At 42.0% G+C, this 12,831-nt stretch overlaps 4 non-coding genes across 4 annotated transcripts; all 4 read right to left on the reverse strand.

The window, feature by feature from the left end:
- Positions 1–361: 361 nt before the first annotated feature.
- Positions 362–434, reverse strand: TRNAV-CAC (transfer RNA valine (anticodon CAC)). Its single transcript has one exon. It is a non-coding gene; the product is annotated as a tRNA-Val (tRNA).
- A 2,314-nt stretch (positions 435–2,748) lies between these two features.
- On the reverse strand, positions 2,749–2,821 carry TRNAV-CAC (transfer RNA valine (anticodon CAC)). The gene has a single exon. It is a non-coding gene; the product is annotated as a tRNA-Val (tRNA).
- Positions 2,822–5,480: 2,659 nt separating this feature from the next.
- Positions 5,481–5,552, reverse strand: TRNAP-UGG (transfer RNA proline (anticodon UGG)). Its single transcript has one exon. It is a non-coding gene; the product is annotated as a tRNA-Pro (tRNA).
- A 4,357-nt stretch (positions 5,553–9,909) lies between these two features.
- TRNAV-CAC (transfer RNA valine (anticodon CAC)) lies at positions 9,910–9,982 on the reverse strand. Its single transcript has one exon. It is a non-coding gene; the product is annotated as a tRNA-Val (tRNA).
- Between the last annotated feature and the right edge of the window lie 2,849 nt (positions 9,983–12,831).

Here is a 12,831-nt window from a genome sequence, read left to right on the forward strand (position 1 = left end):
ATTCTGACATTAAACGTAAAGGTGACAATGCATTTGTATCATCACCCTGAGAAGGATCATCTTGGAATTGAGCCGAGGGCCTCTGCACTCAAAGCCAGAAACACTCCACTAAAATAAGATTCCTGTTGGTGCCAACAATTCTCCATGTTAATGCTTGTTCTAGGTGAGCAGTGAACCGATTGCAGGGCTCTTTTGAAAGCAAGGTCTGAGAACCAACAGATACATCCACACGCCGATTACTTTAGTGTTTTGAGAGAATTCCCTTTCTTGGAACGAGATTGCATGAAATAATCTTCAGGGCTTGGACAATTCCATGGCAAAACGGCACCTATCAACATTGTAGCCAACACAATATAACAACTGTTTCTGCCCGGTTTCGAACCGGGGACCTTTCGCGTGTGAGGCGAACGTGATAACCACTACACTACAGAAACAGATACCTACAGTTGATTTTTCTGTAATGAAACTGCTCCGAACTGGCTATTCCATGGGCCTCTGGCTTTAGATTTCTTTCATGCAACCTGCCCGACATCCCTAGCTGAACGCTCGTACATGCCATGCAAGACCAGATGTTTGGTATTAGCTCAGACTGGGCAGGGCTGAAGCATGAGACTCTAGCAAAGAATTATCCACTACTGCAAAGAAAAAATTGATGTTGGTTTTGAAACGCAAACTTCAAAACAACTTGAAAAGAGTACCAAGAAAAGGGCTCGTCCGGGATTTGAACCTGGGACCTCTCGCACCCAAAGCGAGAATCATACCCCTAGACCAACGAGCCCTCAAAATCCTCTTACCTCTCAAAAGCTAATACCGGCTCTAAGCCCGCAATGAAGATCATGCTGGTATCTTTATGATGCTTGGTCTGTGAATACGCATGAAAGTCAGTCTCAACTTACCCTTTCTCAAACGATAGCACTATCATTTACAAGTGTCTCCTTTTATTCCGTCCCAGCTTTGGACACGTCTTACAGGAAGTCAGCCCTTATTTATATATTTCTGCAGTGGCTGAAGCTTAATGAGAAAGAGTAACAAGTTGTTCATAACAACATAAGAAACACATTGTGCATTTTCTCTCAAATACTCCTTCACTTTGTGCCAAAAAAAATACCAAGGTGAATACCTAGGCCACAGATTCAAGCTAAAGATCTTCCTGCTGAATGCAAGGCGCAATAAAAACTGCATATCGCTGGACTAAAGCATTCCTTGCATAGCCTCTAACATCATAACATAACTGAGCTGCTAGCAGCAAGCTAACCAATACCTTTCTGAAATGAGAATGACATGTGCTTATCGGCTCGATCAGGGCTCGATCAGGCGAGATTTAGAAAAGGTGGAAAGGGTCCAAGTGGATGCCCCTTCCTTTTTAGGGTGGGTCCTGCTGACTATCATAGGATTGCTTGTAAAAGTGGCCAGGGTCAGAGGAAAAGCTGCCAACACTTCTTAGCGTTCTCTATAGATGCAGCCATTTTCTGTGACTGTAATTTCGGCCTTTTCCCAGAAGTCTCTATTCTGCCTATGCAAATTAACAAAAGCAGTGCTTATTCCTCACTTGCTCAAATGTCCTTCCTGTCCAGAAAGCTCTGATTAAGCATGCTTATTTTCTTTTTCTGGGATATTTTAAATTGTTTCGCTGTCCAGTCTGTGGCAGTAGAAAGCTGCTTATGATGCCAGGTTTTGATGAATCCCCAAGGTACAAGTACAGAGGAATATATCAGTCTCTAGGATATGGAACTTTTAGCTAACACATCACAATATGTGATGCTTGCCAAGAAAACACTACATTCTGGAGCGCTGATGATCAGAACATTCTGCTCCTGAAGGATAGAAAAGACAGCTTGATTGAAATAAAGTCTGTTTATATTGACGCTCTCTCTCTCCCTATATATACATACATGCATACACACACACACACAGGTATGTCATGCATTTCTTCAGATTTGTTTCAACTATTTACCATTTATTGGAGAATCCCTACTTTTCAAGTGACTGCAAATGAAGTCATCTCTGGCACTTTTTGTGCAAAGTAAGAGACACACATGACACCTTTTTATAAAAGTCATCGGTTTCTTTGTTACTGTGTACTTTCAAAGCATGGGGCTTTCACACGTCAGGTAAACCTGATTACCACTACACAACAAAAGCAGATGCAGCTTTCTTATCTATGTCGTGATAGAACAGTTGTGAATTGAGTAGAAGAAGGGCCCTGATGTGATACTTATTACATGCAGCCTGTAAGATAGTCAAACATGCAGGCTAGGAAGGAAGATGCAAATATCAATGTATTAGAAAAACACCTAAAGGCGAGTGATATGCTTTCATTCATGCATGGCTAGGAAAAATCGCCATACTGTTGCAAACATTCTTACACCACCAACTGGAAATAAATGATTCTGACATTAAACGTAAAGGTGACAATGCATTTGTATCATCACCCTGAGAAGGATCATCTTGGAATTGAGCCGAGGGCCTCTGCACTCAAAGCCAGAAACACTCCACTAAAATAAGATTCCTGTTGGTGCCAACAATTCTCCATGTTAATGCTTGTTCTAGGTGAGCAGTGAACCGATTGCAGGGCTCTTTTGAAAGCAAGGTCTGAGAACCAACAGATACATCCACACGCCGATTACTTTAGTGTTTTGAGAGAATTCCCTTTCTTGGAACGAGATTGCATGAAATAATCTTCAGGGCTTGGACAATTCCATGGCAAAACTGCACCTATCAACATTGTAGCCAACACAATATAACAACTGTTTCTGCCCGGTTTCGAACCGGGGACCTTTCGCGTGTGAGGCGAACGTGATAACCACTACACTACAGAAACAGATACCTACAGTTGATTTTTCTGTAATGAAACTGCTCCGAACTGGCTATTCCATGGGCCTCTGGCTTTAGATTTCTTTCATGCAACCTGCCCGACATCCCTAGCTGAACGCTCGTACATGCCATGCAAGACCAGATGTTTGGTATTAGCTCAGACTGGGCAGGGCTGAAGCATGAGACTCTAGCAAAGAATTATCCACTACTGCAAAGAAAAAATTGATGTTGGTTTTGAAACGCAAACTTCAAAACAACTTGAAAAGAGTACCAAGAAAAGGGCTCGTCCGGGATTTGAACCTGGGACCTCTCGCACCCAAAGCGAGAATCATACCCCTAGACCAACGAGCCCTCAAAATCCTCTTACCTCTCAAAAGCTAATACCGGCTCTAAGCCCGCAATGAAGATCATGCTGGTATCTTTATGATGCTTGGTCTGTGAATACGCATGAAAGTCAGTCTCAACTTACCCTTTCTCAAACGATAGCACTATCATTTACAAGTGTCTCCTTTTATTCCGTCCCAGCTTTGGACACGTCTTACAGGAAGTCAGCCCTTATTTATATATTTCTGCAGTGGCTGAAGCTTAATGAGAAAGAGTAACAAGTTGTTCATAACAACATAAGAAACACATTGTGCATTTTCTCTCAAATACTCCTTCACTTTGTGCCAAAAAAAATACCAAGGTGAATACCTAGGCCACAGATTCAAGCTAAAGATCTTCCTGCTGAATGCAAGGCGCAATAAAAACTGCATATCGCTGGACTAAAGCATTCCTTGCATAGCCTCTAACATCATAACATAACTGAGCTGCTAGCAGCAAGCTAACCAATACCTTTCTGAAATGAGAATGACATGTGCTTATCGGCTCGATCAGGGCTCGATCAGGCGAGATTTAGAAAAGGTGGAAAGGGTCCAAGTGGATGCCCCTTCCTTTTTAGGGTGGGTCCTGCTGACTATCATAGGATTGCTTGTAAAAGTGGCCAGGGTCAGAGGAAAAGCTGCCAACACTTCTTAGCGTTCTCTATAGATGCAGCCATTTTCTGTGACTGTAATTTCGGCCTTTTCCCAGAAGTCTCTATTCTGCCTATGCAAATTAACAAAAGCAGTGCTTATTCCTCACTTGCTCAAAGGTCCTTCCTGTCCAGAAAGCTCTGATTAAGCATGCTTATTTTCTTTTTCTGGGATATTTTAAATTGTTTCGCTGTCCAGTCTGTGGCAGTAGAAAGCTGCTTATGATGCCAGGTTTTGATGAATCCCCAAGGTACAAGTACAGAGGAATATATCAGTCTCTAGGATATGGAACTTTTAGCTAACACATCACAATATGTGATGCTTGCCAAGAAAACACTACATTCTGGAGCGCTGATGATCAGAACATTCTGCTCCTGAAGGATAGAAAAGACAGCTTGATTGAAATAAAGTCTGTTTATATTGACGCTCTCTCTCTCCCTATATATACATACATGCATACACACACACACACAGGTATGTCATGCATTTCTTCAGATTTGTTTCAACCATTTACCATTTATTGGAGAATCCCTACTTTTCAAGTGACTACAAATGAAGTCATCTCTGGCACTTTTTGTGCAAAGTAAGAGACACACATGACACCTTATTATAAAAGTCATCGGTTTCTTTGTTACTGTGTACTTTCAAAGCATGGGGCTTTCACACGTCAGGTAAACCTGATTACCACTACACAACAAAAGCAGATGCAGCTTTCTTATCTATGTCGTGATAGAACAGTTGTGAATTGAGTAGAAGAAGGGCCCTGATGTGATACTTATTACATGCAGCCTGTAAGATAGTCAAACATGCAGGCTAGGAAGGAAGATGCAAATATCAATGTATTAGAAAAACACCTAAAGGCGAGTGATATGCTTTCATTCATGCATGGCTAGGAAAAATCGCCATACTGTTGCAAACATTCTTACACCACCAACTGGAAATAAATGATTCTGACATTAAACGTAAAGGTGAGAATGCATTTGTATCATCACCTTGAGAAGGATCATCTTGGAATTGAGCCGAGGGCCTCTGCACTCAAAGCCAGAAACACTCCACTAAAATAAGATTCCTGTTGGTGCCAACAATTCTCCATGTTAATGCTTGTTCTAGGTGAGCAGTGAACCGATTGCAGGGCTCTTTTGAAAGCAAGGTCTGAGAACCAACAGATACATCCACACGCCGATTACTTTAGTGTTTTGAGAGAATTCCCTTTCTTGGAACGAGATTGTATGAAATAATCTTCAGGGCTTGGACAATTCCATGGCAAAACGGCACCTATCAACATTGTAGCCAACACAATATAACAACTGTTTCAGCCCGGTTTCGAACCGGGGACCTTTCGCGTGTGAGGCGAACTTGATAACCACTACACTACAGAAACAGATACCTACAGTTGATTTTTCTGTAATGAAACTGCTCCGAACTGGCTATTCCATGGGCCTCTGGCTTTAGATTTCTTTCATGCAACCTGCCCGACATCCCTAGCTGAACGCTCGTACATGCCATGCAAGACCAGATGTTTGGTATTAGCTCAGACTGGGCAGGGCTGAAGCATGAGACTCTAGCAAAGAATTATCCACTACTGCAAAGAAAAAATTGATGTTGGTTTTGAAACGCAAACTTCAAACCAACTTGAAAAGAGTACCAAGAAAAGGGCTCGTCCGGGATTTGAACCCGGGACCTCTCGCACCCAAAGCGAGAATCATACCCCTAGACCAACGAGCCCTCAAAATCCTCTTACCTCTCAAAAGCTAATACCGGCTCTAAGCCCGCAATGAAGATCATGCTGGTATCTTTATGATGCTTGGTCTGTGAATACGCATGAAAGTCAGTCTCAACTTACCCTTTCTCAAACGATAGCACTATCATTTACAAGTGTCTCCTTTTATTCCGTCCCAGCTTTGGACACGTCTTACAGGAAGTCAGCCCTTATTTATATATTTCTGCAGTGGCTGAAGCTTAATGAGAAAGAGTAACAAGTTGTTCATAACAACATAAGAAACACATTGTGCATTTTCTCTCAAATACTCCTTCACTTTGTGCCAAAAGAAATACCAAGGTGAATACCTAGGCCACAGATTCAAGCTAAAGATCTTCCTGGTGAAGGCAAGGCGCAATAAAAACTGCATATCGCTGGACTAAAGCATTCCTTGCATAGCCTCTAACATCATAACATAACTGAGCTGCTAGCAGCAAGCTAACCAATACCTTTCTGAAATGAGAATGACATGTGCTTATCTGCTCAATCAGTGCTCAATCAGGCGAGATTTAGAAAAGGTGGAAAGGGTCCAAGTGGATGCCCCTTCCTTTTTAGGGTGGGTCCTGCTGACTATCATAGGATTGCTTGTAAAAGTGGTCAGGGTCAGAGGAAAAGCTGCCAACACTTCTTAGCGTTCTCTATAGATGCAGCCATTTTCTGTGACTGTAATTTCGGCCTTTTCCCAGAAGTCTCTATTCTGCCTATGCAAATTAACAAAAGCAGTGCTTATTCCTCACTTGCTCAAAGGTCCTTCCTGTCCAGAAAGCTCTGATTAAGCATGCTTATTTTCTTTTTCTGGGATATTTTAAATTGTTTCGCTGTCCAGTCTGTGGCAGTAGAAAGCTGCTTATGATGCCAGGTTTTGATGAATCCCCAAGGTACAAGTACAGAGGAATATATCAGTCTCTAGGATATGGAACTTTTAGCTAACACATCACAATATGTGATGCTTGCCAAGAAAACACTACATTCTGGAGCGCTGATGATCAGAACATTCTGCTCCTGAAGGATAGAAAAGACAGCTTGATTGAAATAAAGTCTGTTTATATTGACGCTCTCTCTCTCCCTATATATACATACATGCGTACACACACACACACAGGTATGTCATGCATTTCTTCAGATTTGTTTCAACCATTTACCATTTATTGGAGAATCCCTACTTTTCAAGTGACTGCAAATGAAGTCATCTCTGGCACTTTTTGTGCAAAGTAAGAGACACACATGACACCTTTTTATAAAAGTCATCGGTTTCTTTGTTACTGTGTACTTTCAAAGCATGGGGCTTTCACACGTCAGGTAAACCTGATTACCACTACACAACAAAAGCAGATGCAGCTTTCTTATCTATGTCGTGATAGAACAGTTGTGAATTGAGTAGAAGAAGGGCCCTGATGTGATACTTATTACATGCAGCCTGTAAGATAGTCAAACATGCAGGCTAGGAAGGAAGATGCAAATATCAATGTATTAGAAAAACACCTAAAGGCGAGTGATATGCTTTCATTCATGCATGGCTAGGAAAAATCGCCATACTGTTGCAAACATTCTTACACCACCAACTGGAAATAAATGATTCTGACATTAAACGTAAAGGTGACAATGCATTTGTATCATCACCCTGAGAAGGATCATCTTGGAATTGAGCCGAGGGCCTCTGCACTCAAAGCCAGAAACACTCCACTAAAATAAGATTCCTGTTGGTGCCAACAATTCTCCATGTTAATGCTTGTTCTAGGTGAGCAGTGAACCGATTGCAGGGCTCTTTTGAAAGCAAGGTTTGAGAACCAACAGATACATCCACACGCCGATTACTTTAGTGTTTTGAGAGAATTCCCTTTCTTGGAACGAGATTGCATGAAATAATCTTCAGGGCTTGGACAATTCCATGGCAAAACGGCACCTATCAACATTGTAGCCAACACAATATAACAACTGTTTCTGCCCGGTTTCGAACCGGGGACCTTTCGCGTGTGAGGCGAACTTGATAACCACTACACTACAGAAACAGATACCTACAGTTGATTTTTCTGTAATGAAACTGCTCCGAACTGGCTATTCCATGGGCCTCTGGCTTTAGATTTCTTTCATGCAACCTGCCCGACATCCCTAGCTGAACGCTCGTACATGCCATGCAAGACCAGATGTTTGGTATTAGCTCAGACTGGGCAGGGCTGAAGCATGAGACTCTAGCAAAGAATTATCCACTACTGCAAAGAAAAAATTGATGTTGGTTTTGAAACGCAAACTTCAAAACAACTTGAAAAGAGTACCAAGAAAAGGGCTCGTCCGGGATTTGAACCTGGAACCTCTCGCACCCAAAGCGAGAATCATACCCCTAGACCAACGAGCCCTCAAAATCCTCTTACCTCTCAAAAGCTAATACCGGCTCTAAGCCCGCAATGAAGATCATGCTGGTATCTTTATGATGCTTGGTCTGTGAATACGCATGAAAGTCAGTCTCAACTTACCCTTTCTCAAACGATAGCACTATCATTTACAAGTGTCTCCTTTTATTCCGTCCCAGCTTTGGACACGTCTTACAGGAAGTCAGCCCTTATTTATATATTTCTGCAGTGGCTGAAGCTTAATGAGAAAGAGTAACAAGTTGTTCATAACAACATAAGAAACACATTGTGCATTTTCTCTCAAATACTCCTTCACTTTGTGCCAAAAGAAATACCAAGGTGAATACCTAGGCCACAGATTCAAGCTAAAGATCTTCCTGGTGAAGGCAAGGCGCAATAAAAACTGCATATCGCTGGACTAAAGCATTCCTTGCATAGCCTCTAACATCATAACATAACTGAGCTGCTAGCAGCAAGCTAACCAATACCTTTCTGAAATGAGAATGACATGTGCTTATCTGCTCAATCAGTGCTCAATCAGGCGAGATTTAGAAAAGGTGGAAAGGGTCCAAGTGGATGCCCCTTCCTTTTTAGGGTGGGTCCTGCTGACTATCATAGGATTGCTTGTAAAAGTGGTCAGGGTCAGAGGAAAAGCTGCCAACACTTCTTAGCGTTCTCTATAGATGCAGCCATTTTCTGTGACTGTAATTTCGGCCTTTTCCCAGAAGTCTCTATTCTGCCTATGCAAATTAACAAAAGCAGTGCTTATTCCTCACTTGCTCAAAGGTCCTTCCTGTCCAGAAAGCTCTGATTAAGCATGCTTATTTTCTTTTTCTGGGATATTTTAAATTGTTTCGCTGTCCAGTCTGTGGCAGTAGAAAGCTGCTTATGATGCCAGGTTTTGATGAATCCCCAAGGTACAAGTACAGAGGAATATATCAGTCTCTAGGATATGGAACTTTTAGCTAACACATCACAATATGTGATGCTTGCCAAGAAAACACTACATTCTGGAGCGCTGATGATCAGAACATTCTGCTCCTGAAGGATAGAAAAGACAGCTTGATTGAAATAAAGTCTGTTTATATTGACGCTCTCTCTCTCCCTATATATACATACATGCGTACACACACACACACAGGTATGTCATGCATTTCTTCAGATTTGTTTCAACCATTTACCATTTATTGGAGAATCCCTACTTTTCAAGTGACTGCAAATGAAGTCATCTCTGGCACTTTTTGTGCAAAGTAAGAGACGCACATGACACCTTTTTATAAAAGTCATCGGTTTCTTTGTTACTGTGTACTTTCAAAGCATGGGGCTTTCACACGTCAGGTAAACCTGATTACCACTACACAACAAAAGCAGATGCAGCTTTCTTATCTATGTCGTGATAGAACAGTTGTGAATTGAGTAGAAGAAGGGCCCTGATGTGATACTTATTACATGCAGCCTGTAAGATAGTCAAACATGCAGGCTAGGAAGGAAGATGCAAATATCAATGTATTAGAAAAACACCTAAAGGCGAGTGATATGCTTTCATTCATGCATGGCTAGGAAAAATCGCCATACTGTTGCAAACATTCTTACACCACCAACTGGAAATAAATGATTCTGACATTAAACGTAAAGGTGACAATGCATTTGTATCATCACCTTGAGAAGGATCATCTTGGAATTGAGCCGAGGGCCTCTGCACTCAAAGCCAGAAACACTCCACTAAAATAAGATTCCTGTTGGTGCCAACAATTCTCCATGTTAATGCTTGTTCTAGGTGAGCAGTGAACCGATTGCAGGGCTCTTTTGAAAGCAAGGTCTGAGAACCAACAGATACATCCACACGCCGATTACTTTAGTGTTTTGAGAGAATTCCCTTTCTTGGAACGAGATTGCATGAAATAATCTTCAGGGCTTGGACAATTCCATGGCAAAACGGCACCTATCAACATTGTAGCCAACACAATATAACAACTGTTTCTGCCCGGTTTCGAACCGGGGACCTTTCGCGTGTGAGGCGAACGTGATAACCACTACACTACAGAAACAGATACCTACAGTTGATTTTTCTGTAATGAAACTGCTCCGAACTGGCTATTCCATGGGCCTCTGGCTTTAGATTTCTTTCATGCAACCTGCCCGACATCCCTAGCTGAACGCTCGTACATGCCATGCAAGACCAGATGTTTGGTATTAGCTCAGACTGGGCAGGGCTGAAGCATGAGACTCTAGCAAAGAATTATCCACTACTGCAAAGAAAAAATTGATGTTGGTTTTGAAACGCAAACTTCAAAACAACTTGAAAAGAGTACCAAGAAAAGGGCTCGTCCGGGATTTGAACCCAGGACCTCTCGCACCCAAAGCGAGAATCATACCCCTAGACCAACGAGCCCTCAAAATCCTCTTACCTCTCAAAAGCTAATAACGGCTCTAAGCCCGCAATGAAGATCATGCTGGTATCTTTATGATGCTTGGTCTGTGAATACGCATGAAAGTCAGTCTCAACTTACCCTTTCTCAAACGATAGCACTATCATTTACAAGTGTCTCCTTTTATTCCGTCCCAGCTTTGGACACGTCTTACAGGAAGTCAGCCCTTATTTATATATTTCTGCAGTGGCTGAAGCTTAATGAGAAAGAGTAACAAGTTGTTCATAACAGCATAAGAAACACATTGTGCATTTTCTCTCAAATACTCCTTCACTTTGTGCCAAAAGAAATACCAAGGTGAATACCTAGGCCACAGATTCAAGCTAAAGATCTTCCTGCTGAATGCAAGGCGCAATAAAAACTGCATATCGCTGGACTAAAGCATTCCTTGCATAGCCTCTAACATCATAACATAACTGAGCTGCTAGCAGCAAGCTAACCAATACCTTTCTGAAATGAGAATTACATGTGCTTATCTGCTCAATCAGTGCTCGATCAGGCGAGATTTAGAAAAGGTGGAAAGGGTCCAAGTGGATGCCCCTTCCTTTTTAGGGTGGGTCCTGCTGACTATCATAGGATTGCTTGTAAAAGTGGCCAGGGTCAGAGGAAAAGCTGCCAACACTTCTTAGCGTTCTCTATAGATGCAGCCATTTTCTGTGACTGTAATTTCGGCCTTTTCCCAGAAGTCTCTATTCTGCCTATGCAAATTAACAAAAGCAGTGCTTATTCCTCACTTGCTCAAATGTCCTTCCTGTCCAGAAAGCTCTGATTAAGCATGCTTATTTTCTTTTTCTGGGATATTTTAAATTGTTTCGCTGTCCAGTCTGTGGCAGTAGAAAGCTGCTTATGATGCCAGGTTTTGATGAATCCCCAAGGTACAAGTACAGAGGAATATATCAGTCTCTAGGATATGGAACTTTTAGCTAACACATCACAATATGTGATGCTTGCCAAGAAAACACTACATTCTGGAGCGCTGATGATCAGAACATTCTGCTCCTGAAGGATAGAAAAGACAGCTTGATTGAAATAAAGTCTGTTTATATTGACGCTCTCTCTCTCCCTATATATACATACATGCATACACACACACACACAGGTATGTCATGCATTTCTTCAGATTTGTTTCAACCATTTACCATTTATTGGAGAATCCCTACTTTTCAAGTGACTGCAAATGAAGTCATCTCTGGCACTTTTTGTGCAAAGTAAGAGACACACATGACACCTTTTTATAAAAGTCATCGGTTTCTTTGTTACTGTGTACTTTCAAAGCATGGGGCTTTCACACGTCAGGTAAACCTGATTACCACTACACAACAAAAGCAGATGCAGCTTTCTTATCTATGTCGTGATAGAACAGTTGTGAATTGAGTAGAAGAAGGGCCCTGATGTGATACTTATTACATGCAGCCTGTAAGATAGTCAAACATGCAGGCTAGGAAGGAAGATGCAAATATCAATGTATTAGAAAAACACCTAAAGGCGAGTGATATGCTTTCATTCATGCATGGCTAGGAAAAATCGCCATACTGTTGCAAACATTCTTACACCACCAACTGGAAATAAATGATTCTGACATTAAACGTAAAGGTGACAATGCATTTGTATCATCACCCTGAGAAGGATCATCTTGGAATTGAGCCGAGGGCCTCTGCACTCAAAGCCAGAAACACTCCACTAAAATAAGATTCCTGTTGGTGCCAACAATTCTCCATGTTAATGCTTGTTCTAGGTGAGCAGTGAACCGATTGCAGGGCTCTTTTGAAAGCAAGGTCTGAGAACCAACAGATACATCCACACGCCGATTACTTTAGTGTTTTGAGAGAATTCCCTTTCTTGGAACGAGATTGCATGAAATAATCTTCAGGGCTTGGACAATTCCATGGCAAAACGGCACCTATCAACATTGTAGCCAACACAATATAACAACTGTTTCTGCCCGGTTTCGAACCGGGGACCTTTCGCGTGTGAGGCGAACTTGATAACCACTACACTACAGAAACAGATACCTACAGTTGATTTTTCTGTAATGAAACTGCTCCGAACTGGCTATTCCATGGGCCTCTGGCTTTAGATTTCTTTCATGCAACCTGCCCGACATCCCTAGCTGAACGCTCGTACATGCCATGCAAGACCAGATGTTTGGTATTAGCTCAGACTGGGCAGGGCTGAAGCATGAGACTCTAGCAAAGAATTATCCACTACTGCAAAGAAAAAATTGATGTTGGTTTTGAAACGCAAACTTCAAAACAACTTGAAAAGAGTACCAAGAAAAGGGCTCGTCCGGGATTTGAACCTGGGACCTCTCGCACCCAAAGCGAGAATCATACCCCTAGACCAACGAGCCCTCAAAATCCTCTTACCTCTCAAAAGCTAATACCGGCTCTAAGCCCGCAATGAAGATCATGCTGGTATCTTTATGATGCTTGGTCTGTGAATACGCATGAAAGTCAGTCTCAACTTAC

The sequence above is a fragment of the Triturus cristatus genome, chromosome 8 (genome assembly GCF_964204655.1).
Source record: "Triturus cristatus chromosome 8, aTriCri1.1, whole genome shotgun sequence".
Classification (NCBI taxonomy): domain Eukaryota; kingdom Metazoa; phylum Chordata; class Amphibia; order Caudata; family Salamandridae; genus Triturus; species Triturus cristatus.